Source organism: Gastrolobium bilobum, unplaced genomic scaffold, assembly GCF_033153095.1.
Source record: "Gastrolobium bilobum isolate Gb01-03AN ecotype WA unplaced genomic scaffold, APGP_CSIRO_Gbil_v1 utg45968, whole genome shotgun sequence".
In the NCBI taxonomy this organism is placed as follows: domain Eukaryota; kingdom Viridiplantae; phylum Streptophyta; class Magnoliopsida; order Fabales; family Fabaceae; genus Gastrolobium; species Gastrolobium bilobum.
Window position 1 is genome coordinate 41,692 of NW_026898408.1, and position 10,743 is coordinate 52,434.

Below are 10,743 nucleotides of genomic sequence, written 5' to 3' on the forward strand. Positions count from 1 at the left end.
ACCTCCAAAATTTTATTGATGTAGCATACACTTTCAAAATAAGAGGAGTTACATCTGATGCGCTAAAGATGAAGCTGTTCCCATATTCCCTCACCAACAAAGTTAAAGCATGGTTGAATTCTTTACAACCACAGTCAGTCCGAAGTTGGGAGGAGTTGGCGGACAAGTTTTTGTTGAAGTTCTTCCCTCCTATGAAGGCAGCACAATACAGGAATGATATATCAACCTTCAAGCAATTTCAAGACGAATCATTTTACGAAGCTTGGGAGAAATTCAAAGATCTGTTAAGGAAGTGTCCAAATCATGGCATTCCCGAATGGATTCAAATCGAGACATTCTATAATGGGCTCAATGGACCAACAAAAGGCATGGTTGATGCATCATCTGGAGGAGCCCTATTAGAAAAAACATATACATAAGCATATGCAATATTGGAGAGGATGGCAATCAACAACTACCAGTGGCCCGTAGAAAGATCAAGTTTAATACAAAAAAAAGCTGCTGGAGTTTGGGAACTGGATGTTGTATCAGCACTGTCAGCACAAATTTCAGCTCTTAACAACTCTATCAAGACAATGAGTCTGTCTGCTGAAGCTAAACCATTCAATGCCCTCACTGATGTTATATCATGTGTTTTCTGTAATGGTCCCCATATCTATGATAACTGTCCACAAAACCCTCAATCTGTTTGTTTTATAGGAAATTTCAACAGGAACAACAATCCATATTCAAATACCTATAATCCCGGATGGAGGAATCACCTGAATCTTTCCTATTCACAAGGACATCATCATGGACAGCAGCAAGGACAACAACAATCGTCCTCAGACACAGCAGGAAGGTCGTATAAAGCTCCATATCCTCCCGGATTCACGCAGCAACAACATCAATCCAGACAGCACACTGATACATCAAATACGCTGGAAGGCATGCTGAAGGACTACATGACAAGGAGTGATGCTATAATTCATAATCAAGCTGCATCAATCAAGAATTTGGAGACTCAAGTAGGTCAATTGGCAGAAGCACTCAGAAGCAGACCTCAAGGAACTTTGCCAAGCAACACTGAAGTCCCAAAGAAAAATGGAGCAGAGCAAGTTAATGCTATATCACTGCGGAGTGGTAAGGCCGTAGATGAACCAGAAGTCATAAAGAACTACCACGAGCAGAAACAGAAAGCATTGGACCAGGTTGAAGAAGGGAAAGTTGCCGAAGAGGTGGAAACTAATGATCAATCCAAAGAACCTAAAGTTGCTGACACTGAGAGTATTGCTACATCAAAGCCACAGCAAGGTCAGACTGTCAGCAAGGCAACAAGGCCACCACCACCCTTTCCTCAAAGATTGCAGAAGAAAACTGATGACAAGCAGTACAAGAAATTCCTTGACGTCCTCAAACAGTTGCACATTAATGTACCCTTGGTTGAAGCTCTTGAGCAAATGCCAAGTTATGCAAAATTCATGAAGGACATCTTGGCAAAGAAGAGGAAGCTGGAGGAATATGAGACAGTAGCTCTCACCCAAGAAAGTAGTCAATACTACCTCAACAAATTACCACCAAAGCTAAAAGATCCAGGGAGTTTTACTATTCCTTGTACTATTGGTAACCAATACGTAGGCAATGCATTACTAGATCTAGGTTCCAGTATTAACCTTATGCCTAAGAGTATTTTCAGGAAACTTGGAATAGGAGAAGCACGTCCAACTACTGTCACGTTGTTGATGGCTGATAGATCAATAACTCATCCAGAAGGAAAAATTGAAGATGTATTGGTAAGAGTGGATAAGTTCATTTTTCCCGCTGACTTTATTGTTCTTGACTTTGAAGCAGATAGGGAAGTGCCCATCATTTTTGGAAGAGCATTCTTAGCCACTGGACGAGCATTAATTGATGTTGAAAAGGGAGACTTGACCATGCGAGTCAATGATGAGCAAGTCACGTTCAACGTACTCAAAGCCATGAAGTATCCTGAACAAGTGGAAGAATGTGCTAGCATAGACACCCTTGACGCAGTTCTGCTACAGCAACTTAAGCAGCAAACAGAAGCAGAACCATTGAATGTTGCTATAGCAGAGGAATATGCAGAAGATGAAGAGGAAATACAAGAGTGCCTTGCATGGATGAATTCCCAACCAGTAAGGCCTTACAAAGAGAAACACTTTGAATCTCTTGGAGAAAGAGCGATAAAGACGCTCAAACCATCCATAGAAGAATCTCCGATCCTTGAGCTCAAACCACTACCCCAACATCTGAAATATGCGTTCCTAGGAGATGAAAATACTTTACCTATTATTATCTCATCTTTTCTCTCTGATGCAGAAGCTGAGCAGTTACTACTAATTCTAAAGGAGCACAAAAGAGCCCTCGGATGGAGCATTGCAGACATAAAGGGAATCAGCCCTACATTCTGCACACACAAAATATTGTTGCAGGAAGGCTACAACAACATTGTCCAACCTCAAAGAAGGCTGAATCCTAAGATGAAAGAAGTTGTCAAGAAAGAAGTGATTAAATGGCTTGATGCAGGGATAATATATCCCATCTCAGATAGCCAATGGATAAGTCCTGTGCAATGTGTACCAAAGAAAGGAGGGATCACAGTTGTGAAGAATGAGAAAAATGAGCTTATACCAACAAGAACTGCGACCGGATGGAGAATATGCCAGGACTATAGGAAACTTAATGATACCACAAGAAAAAACAACTTCCCCCTGCCATTCATTGACCAAATGTTGGACAGGCTAGCAGGGAAGAAGTTCTATTGCTTCCTAGATAGATATTCGGGCTACAACCAGATTGCTGTAGCACCAGAAGATCAAGACAAGACCACATTTACTTGCCCATATGGAACATTTGCCTTTAGAAGGATGCCATTTGGATTATGCAATGCTCCAGCAACCTTCCAAAGGTGTATGATGGCAATATTCACGGATATAGTGGAGAATTTTGTGGAAATATTCATGGATGATTTCTCAGTTTTTGGAGAATCATTTAAATCTTGTTTTGAAAATTTATGAAAGGTACTCAAGAGATGTGAAGAGACTAACCTAGTGTTGAATTGGGAGAAATGCCATTTCATGGTCAAAGAAGGTATAGTCTTGGGTCATAAAGTATCATAAGAAGGATTAGAAGTGGATAGAGCAAAGATATCCACGATTGAAAAGCTGCCCATACCCATTAATGTCAAGGGAATCAGAAGCTTTTTGGGACATGCTGGATTCTATAGGAGGTTCATCAAGGACTTCTCAAAAATTTTCAGACCGCTATGCAGATTGCTAGAACAGGATACCCCATTCATAGTTGATGATCAATGCAAGGCAGCATTTGAAGAATTGAAGCAGAAGCTTGTCACAGCACCCATAATTGTTGCACCCGATTGGACTAAACCATTTGAAATCATGTGTTATACTAGCGAATGTGCCATTGGTGCAGTGCTAGGTCAAAGAAAAAATAGGATGTTCCATCCTATCTATTATGCTAGCAAAACACTTATAGGGGCACAATTTAATTATACAGTCACTGAAAAAGAACTTTTATCTGTTGTTTTTGCATTTGAAAAGTTCAGATCTTATTTATTTGGTGGTAAAGTGACTGTTTTTACTGACCATGCAGCCATTAAATACTTAGTGGACTAAAAGAACTCCAAACCAAGATTGATACGGTGGATTATTTTACTTCAAGAGTTTGACTTGGAGATTAAAGATAAAAAAGGCACAGAGAACCAAGTTGCAGACCACCTATCCAGGCTGGATGATGGAAGGTCAGAAGTAGATGAAGAACCAGTGAAGGATGAATTCCCAGATGAACAGCTATTTGCTATTGACTATGCTATAGCACCATGGTACGCTGATATAGAAAACTTTCTGGCGAGTGCAATAATTCCAAATCATAAGAACTCACAGCAAAGAAAGAGGTTCATCCATGATTGTAAGTACTATCTTTGGGATGAACCATACTTATTTAAGAGAGGCCCTGATAAAATCTTGAGAAGATATGTACCGGAAGAGGATATGCAATCTATACTTGAACATTGTCACTCATCTCCCTATGGTGGCCACTATGCTGGAGTTAGAACAGCAGCAAAGGTGCTGCAATCAGGTTTTTACTGGCCCTCTTTATTTAAAGACTCACATACTTTTGTTTCAAGTTGTGATAGTTGCCAAAGAACTGGAAATGTATCAAAGAGACATGAAATGCCTCTCAACCCTATCTTGGAAGTTGAACTATTTGACGTCTGGGGGCTAGATTTCATGGGACCATTCCCACCTTCATTTGGAAATCAATACATTTTGGTGGCAATGGACTACGTCTCTAAATGGGTAGAAGCAGCAGCATTACCCACCAATGACTCCAAAGTGGTTTGGAAGTTCCTTAAAAAGAATATCTTCACAAGGTTTGGTACACCAAAAGCAATCATAATTGATGAAGGAAGCCATTTCCGCAGCAAGCAATTTGAACACCTTCTGGCCAAATATGGAGTAAAGCACAAGATTGCTACAGCATACCACCCTCAGACCAGTGGGCAAGTTGAAGTGTCCAATAGAGAAATCAAAAGGATCTTGGAGAAGGTGGTAAATCCTTCAAGGAAGGACTGGTCATTCAGATTGGATGACTCATTATGGGCATATAGGACTGCCTACAAAACAACATTAGGTGCATCCCCATACATAATTGTCTATGGCAAGGCATGCCACCTACCTGTTGAGTTAGAGCATAAGGCATACTGGGCTATATCAAAGCTGAATCTGGATGAACAAGCAGTTGGATAGAAAAGAATGCTACAGCTAAATGAACTGGAAGAATTCAGAATGAATGCATATGAAAATGCCAAACTTTACAAGGAAAATATGAAGAAATGACATGATAACAAGATCCTTCCAAGGGTATTTGAGCAAGGTCAGCAAGTCCTTCTATTTAACTCAAGGCTCAAGCTCTTTCCAGACAAGCTTAAATCGAGGTGGACAGGACCTTTTAAGGTTGCACATGTGTATCTGATGGTCCTCAAGAGTTGAGGCCCATTAAGTGTAAATTGTTCCACAAAACCCATGTTTTGGTTATAAATCACTCCCTTCAACCTTCTTCTTTCCATATAGAGCAACTGTTTTGAATAATGGACCAGAGCAATACCGAAAGTGGGAGTTAAGGTAGACCTGGAGCAAATTTAACATTATCTTTTTCACATATGACTATTGGGTTAGTTTTCTTTGTTCAGGACACCTAAGGCCCATCAGAAGGAACCACAAAATGAAGAGAGAAGAAGGAGTGTTGCGCAGAAAGGAAAAAAAAAAAAAAGCCTGCTGTAGTACAACAGCAGTCAAAGGAAGCAATGGGAAGTCGCCACGTCAGCCACAACAGAGAAGGTGGAGGTGCTACCTCTGCTACAGTACAAAAGCAAAGAAGCTGAGCAATCAAAAGCCACCATGTCAGCTGCAGCAGAAGGAGTGGAGGTGCCTCCCTGAATCCGATACTCCCACTCACAAAGGGAGCCAAAAGCAAAAGGGACCACTTCCATTTAAGGCCAAGCTGGCAAAAAGCAAGGCTACCATTGGAGAGGATTTCTATTCGGAGCTGAGCTGGCAAGAATCAAAGCTACCATTGGAGAGGATTTAAACAAAGCACGACCCTTGATGAAAGGAACAACGAAGATCAAATTAAGAACCCTATAAAAGGAACAAGCAATCCTTATAAAGGAAATCATCAGCGCCCATCCTAGGACTCGTCATCTCTTTGTTTTCTTTTTGTAAAAATGCTCACTAGGAGCTAACATCCTCTAAGTAGGTGAGGGTTCCATAGAAGTAATCCCTTTTGTCTCGGGATAACTTTGTAAGGAACACATATTTTATAAATGAATTTTGAGTTGCTCCTTGGTTTAATTTATTGATTTTGTGAAACCCTTTGGGCTGACAACCTCATCCCGGGACCACTCGGTTGATGAAACACTGACAAGGGCGTGTGGAGCATTCTCAAGATCCTGGGGTAGTTTAGCCTGAAGAAAGGAGGGAGAAACACCTGGAATGGGGAGCACTGCCATGTGAATCCATGCTCTTTTGAGAAGACAACATGGTTTCCTTACATATAACTCCAAGTACTATGGAGTAACGTGGAGAGTAAGGCCTTACCCTTTGCTTACTTATAGCAAAACAAGGGAAGGAGCAAAATCAACTTGTAAAATATGCTACCAAGCAGGGTTAACCAAAGGGATGAAAACATGGAACCCGTAACACCTACTTGACTTTTTCTGAAATTAATCTTAACTCAAACTTCTATCACAACCTTTTCCTCACGATAACTGAACTGTGTTTTACCAGCTGATGCTCTTACTTTCATTTCGTTGACTGCTCTTGAAGTTACTTAAATTGATGCCTTTTTATTCGATGACCGTGCTAAGTCATTCACTGCTCTCATCTGGTTCAGAATGGTTAACATTGTTTAACTAGCTGCTCAGAGATTTCTCTTTGTGAAGCTTAGCTGAGAATAGTACTTTCTTTTATTGCTCCATTTTACAAATTAAGTTTCCTTTAGCGCTTCTTACTTCACAACTGCTCCCTGAGGACGATAAATCTGGGGCTACAATACCCTATATTGCTTGACACGTACGCTTGCGTATAGTTGAAGAGGGTTGCTCTTAGTCAGAGTAGATTGCTCCTGTTGGCAATCCTGATTATTACTCTGCATTCTTGCTCTCTGAAAAGATATTCCCGAGCAGCTCTCGGTTCGACCAAGCAATTGGCGCCGTTGCCGGGGATCATTTGGCAAGAAAGGGCGTTTTTAAGGAAACATTTTTGTTGTTTAATTGCAGTCTTTTTGTTTTGATAGACCTCCTCCATTTGTATGAGCACAGAACCTACGGAACTTGGTCTGGAAATAGTACTTTTTGATCCAGAACCCGAGAGAACCTTCAGAAATAGAAGAAGAGTTAAAAGGTTGAGAAACATTACAATGGCGGAGGTTGTAAACAATGATAACAATGGAAATCATAATCATGAGCCTGAACAAGGACTGAATGAGGGAAGAGGGCCATCATTGAATGATATGGCTGCTCCCTTCAGAAATGGTCCAGAACGAGGCTATGTTCCCCCTCATTTGAATATCCCGAACTTTGAAATGAAACCTGCAATGTTCCAAATGATTATGAACGCTGGTCAGTTCCATGGACTACCCATGGAAGACCCTCACAGTCATTTGGACAATTTCACTGAGATAGTTGATAATTTCAAAGTTCATGGTATTTCGGAAGAAAACATGCGGATGCGGCTTTTTCCATTTTCCTTAGCTGGAAAAGCCAAAGAATGGAGGAGAACATTGCCCCCAAACTCCATCACCAGTTGGGAGCAATTGGCGGAACAGTTTGTTACCCGATTTTTCTCCCAAGCAAAACAAGCCCAAGTGAGGGCTGATATAGCTTCCTTTCAAATGTATGATGGAGAAAGTCTGTATGAAGCGTGGGAACGCTTTAAAGAGTTGATATGAATTTGCCCAAATCATGGAGTTTCTGATTGGGGCATCATTCACACGTTTTATCATGGCTTAACCCCACCATTGAAAGCAACTGTTGATGCAGCTGCAGGGGGAGATCTTTTGGATTTTACTTATCCAGAAACCTACCAGTTGTTGGAAAAACTTTCAAAAAAACATATTTCATGGCCTTCCACACGACACAGTGCTCCTAAGAAAGCAGGAGTTCTTGAGCTAAGCTCAGCTGATGCTCTTTCAGCACAAATGGCTTCGCTCCAGAACACTATAAAAAACTGGAAGCCCATGGAACAGAAAAAACCAACTGAGCAACTTCTCTTAACTCAATCAAGTCAGAGTTGCCCCACTTGTGGAGGTCCTCATGAATATGAGGACTGTAACAATCTAGCTACTGTGTGCTATGCAGGAGGGTATGACAACAACAACAGGAGCAATGACAACTATCAAGGGAACAATAACCGAGGTTGGAGGAATCAGAATAATGCTGGAGGTAGTGGAGGAAACTACCAGAACCGATCCCCGTATCCCAGGCAGAACCAACAAAACTGGGATAAGGGTGAAGGGAAGTCTCAATCCTTTGAGACTTCTGTCAAGGAGTACATGAATCAGAACAGCGCAGCAATGCGAAACCTAGAAACCCAAATTGGTCAGCTTGCTTGAGCACTTAAACAGAGGAAACCAGGGACACTCCCTAGTGACACAGAAAATTCGTCTCAGGATAACCAGGAGCATTGTAATGCTATAAGCCTACGAGATGGAAAGAATTTACCACCCCCAGATTTAGTGGCACGACCTCGAAAGCGCGAACCAGCAAAACAGCCCATAGGAAAGGAAGTTGAAGAAGCCACTGACCCTTCACACCTTGAAGCTCAGACAGGACCAGAAGAGAAGGTCCAGAGCAATAACTCTGCTGAAATCAAACCGGATGACGCAACACCTGTAGCAGACCTTGGAGCAACAAAAGTCAGTGAACCAGTTTCAGTTCCAACTTATGTTCCCCCATGCAAGAGAAGGAGTGAACCGATTGAGCCTCATTTTCCACAGAGGTTGAAAAAGCAACACGAGGATAAGCAGTTTAGCCAGTTTCTTGACTTGATGAAACAACTTCACATAAACATTCCTCTAGTAGAAGCTCTGGAGCAAATGCCTTCGTATGCAAAATTTATGAAGGACATTTTGTCAAAAAGAAGAAAGATCGAAGAGTTTGAGACCGTAGCCCTCACTCAACAATCGTGCAAGTACCTGACTAAAATTCCTCCCAAACTAAAGGATCCTGGTATATTCACCATCCCGTGTACAGTTGGGAAGAACTATCTTGGTCGGGCACTTTGTGATCTGGGCTCAAGTGTAAATCTAATGCCAGCTTCCATCTTCAAGCAGCTTGACATAGGAGCAGCAAGACCAACCACAGTCACTCTTCAACTTGCAGACCGATCTATAGCCAAGCCAGAAGGAAAAATTGAGAATGTCCTTGTCCAAGTAGACAAGTTCATTCTACCAGCTGACTTCATCATCTTAGATTTTGAAGCAGATCAAGAAGTTCTAATAATTTTGGGCAGACCATTCCTGGCTACCGGTGATGCTATCATAAATGTCAGAAAGGGTGAACTTTCTATGAGTGTAAACGGAGAAGAAGTGAAGTTTAATGTCATGAAAGCAATAAAGTTTGATGAAGATAACACTGAGGAATGCTCTAGCATTTTGATCCTTGACTCGGTCATAAGAGAAGAACAACAGGAGCATTTGCAGCCAGAGATAGGCATGAAGGACTTTGAAGAGCTGGAAGAATACCTTGCATCCATCAGTTTCCACCAACCCCAGGGAAGGAAAGAAAGGGTCTTTGAATCCTTAAACCGATCAGAGCAGAAGCAAAGACCGAAATTGCCTTCAGTAGAGCAACCACCTACCTTGGAGTTAAAACCCTTACCTGAACACCTGAAATACACTTATTTGAGTAAAGACAACACTCTCCCTGTGATTATTTCTTCTTTGCTAACCCATGAACAGGAACTTCAACTCACACAAAAGCTCAAAGATTACAAAGGAGCAATCGGCTGGACCATGGCTGACATAAAAGGAATTAGCCCAACAATTTGCATGCACAAGATTTTGCTCCAAGACCCTGACAGTTCATCTGTGGAGAATCAAAGGAGGCTGAATCCCAATATGAAAGAGGTGGTAAGAAAAGAAATCATCAAATGGCTTGATGCGGGTATAATCTATCCCATCTCAGATAGTAAATGGGTTGCTCCTGTGCAATGCGTTCCAAAAAATGGTGGCATTACTGTAGTTGAAAATGACAAACAAGAGTTAATAGCCACCAAAAAAATAACTGGGTGGAGGATTTGTCAAGACTACAGGAAATTAAATAATGCTACCCGAAAGGATCATTTCCCCCTTCCTTTTATTGACCAAATGCTGGATCATCTATCTGGGAAAGAATTCTTTTGTTTCTTAGATGGGTATTCGGGATACAACCAAATCCCGGTTGCTCCTGAAGACCAACACAAAACCACTTTTACGTGCCCCTTTGGGACATTTGCATTCAGAAGAATGCCTTTTGGGCTATGTAATGCCCCTGCAACTTTTCAAAGATGCATGTTTGCTTTGTTTACTGATTTGGTAGGAGAAGCAGTAGAAATTTTCATGGATGATTTTTCTGTCATTGGTTGCTCTTTTCCTACTTGCCTTAATAGGTATTGAAAAGATGTGTCAAGAGCAATTTAGTGCTGAATTGGGAAAAATGCCACTTCACGGTAAGAGAAGGCATTGTGCTAGGACACAAAATCTCAAGCAAGGTCCTCGAGGTGGACAAGGCTAAGGTGGAAGCAATTGAGAAGCTACCTCCCCCTACCACAGTAAAAGGGATAAGAAGCTTCTTGGGACATGCTGGGTTCTACAGACGTTTCATTAAAGACTTCTCCAAAATCGCCAAACCACTTTGTGAACTTCTGGAGCAAGACAGGAAGTTCAATTTTGATGAAAAATGTTTGACAACCTTCCTGGAGCTCAAGTCGAGGCTGGTGTCCGCACCCATCATTCAAAGCCCATATTGAAGTCTTCCTTTTGAACTAATGTGTGACGCCAGCGATTTCGGCTTGGGAGCAGTTCTTGGGCAGCGAAAAGACAAAGGAGAAGGAGATGCTGGCAGTTGTATTTGCATGTGACAAGTTTCGTTCATATCTAATATGCTCCAAAGTCACAGTATTCACTGATCGTTCAGCAATCAAGCAACTCTTTGCTAAGAAGGATGCCAAGCCAAGACTAATT

General features: G+C 41.5%; 2 non-coding genes and 1 pseudogene across 2 annotated transcripts; 1 reads left to right on the top strand and 2 right to left on the bottom strand.

Annotated features, from left to right (window-relative positions):
* Positions 1 to 202: 202 nt before the first annotated feature.
* Positions 203 to 310, bottom strand: LOC133315870 (small nucleolar RNA R71). The gene has a single exon (XR_009752154.1). It is a non-coding gene; the product is annotated as a small nucleolar RNA R71 (small nucleolar RNA).
* A 2,757-nt stretch (positions 311 to 3,067) lies between these two features.
* LOC133315867 (uncharacterized) lies at positions 3,068 to 10,734 on the top strand (annotated as a pseudogene).
* Positions 7,386 to 7,490, bottom strand: LOC133315869 (small nucleolar RNA R71). The gene has a single exon (XR_009752153.1). It is a non-coding gene; the product is annotated as a small nucleolar RNA R71 (small nucleolar RNA).
* Positions 10,735 to 10,743: the final 9 nt, after the last annotated feature.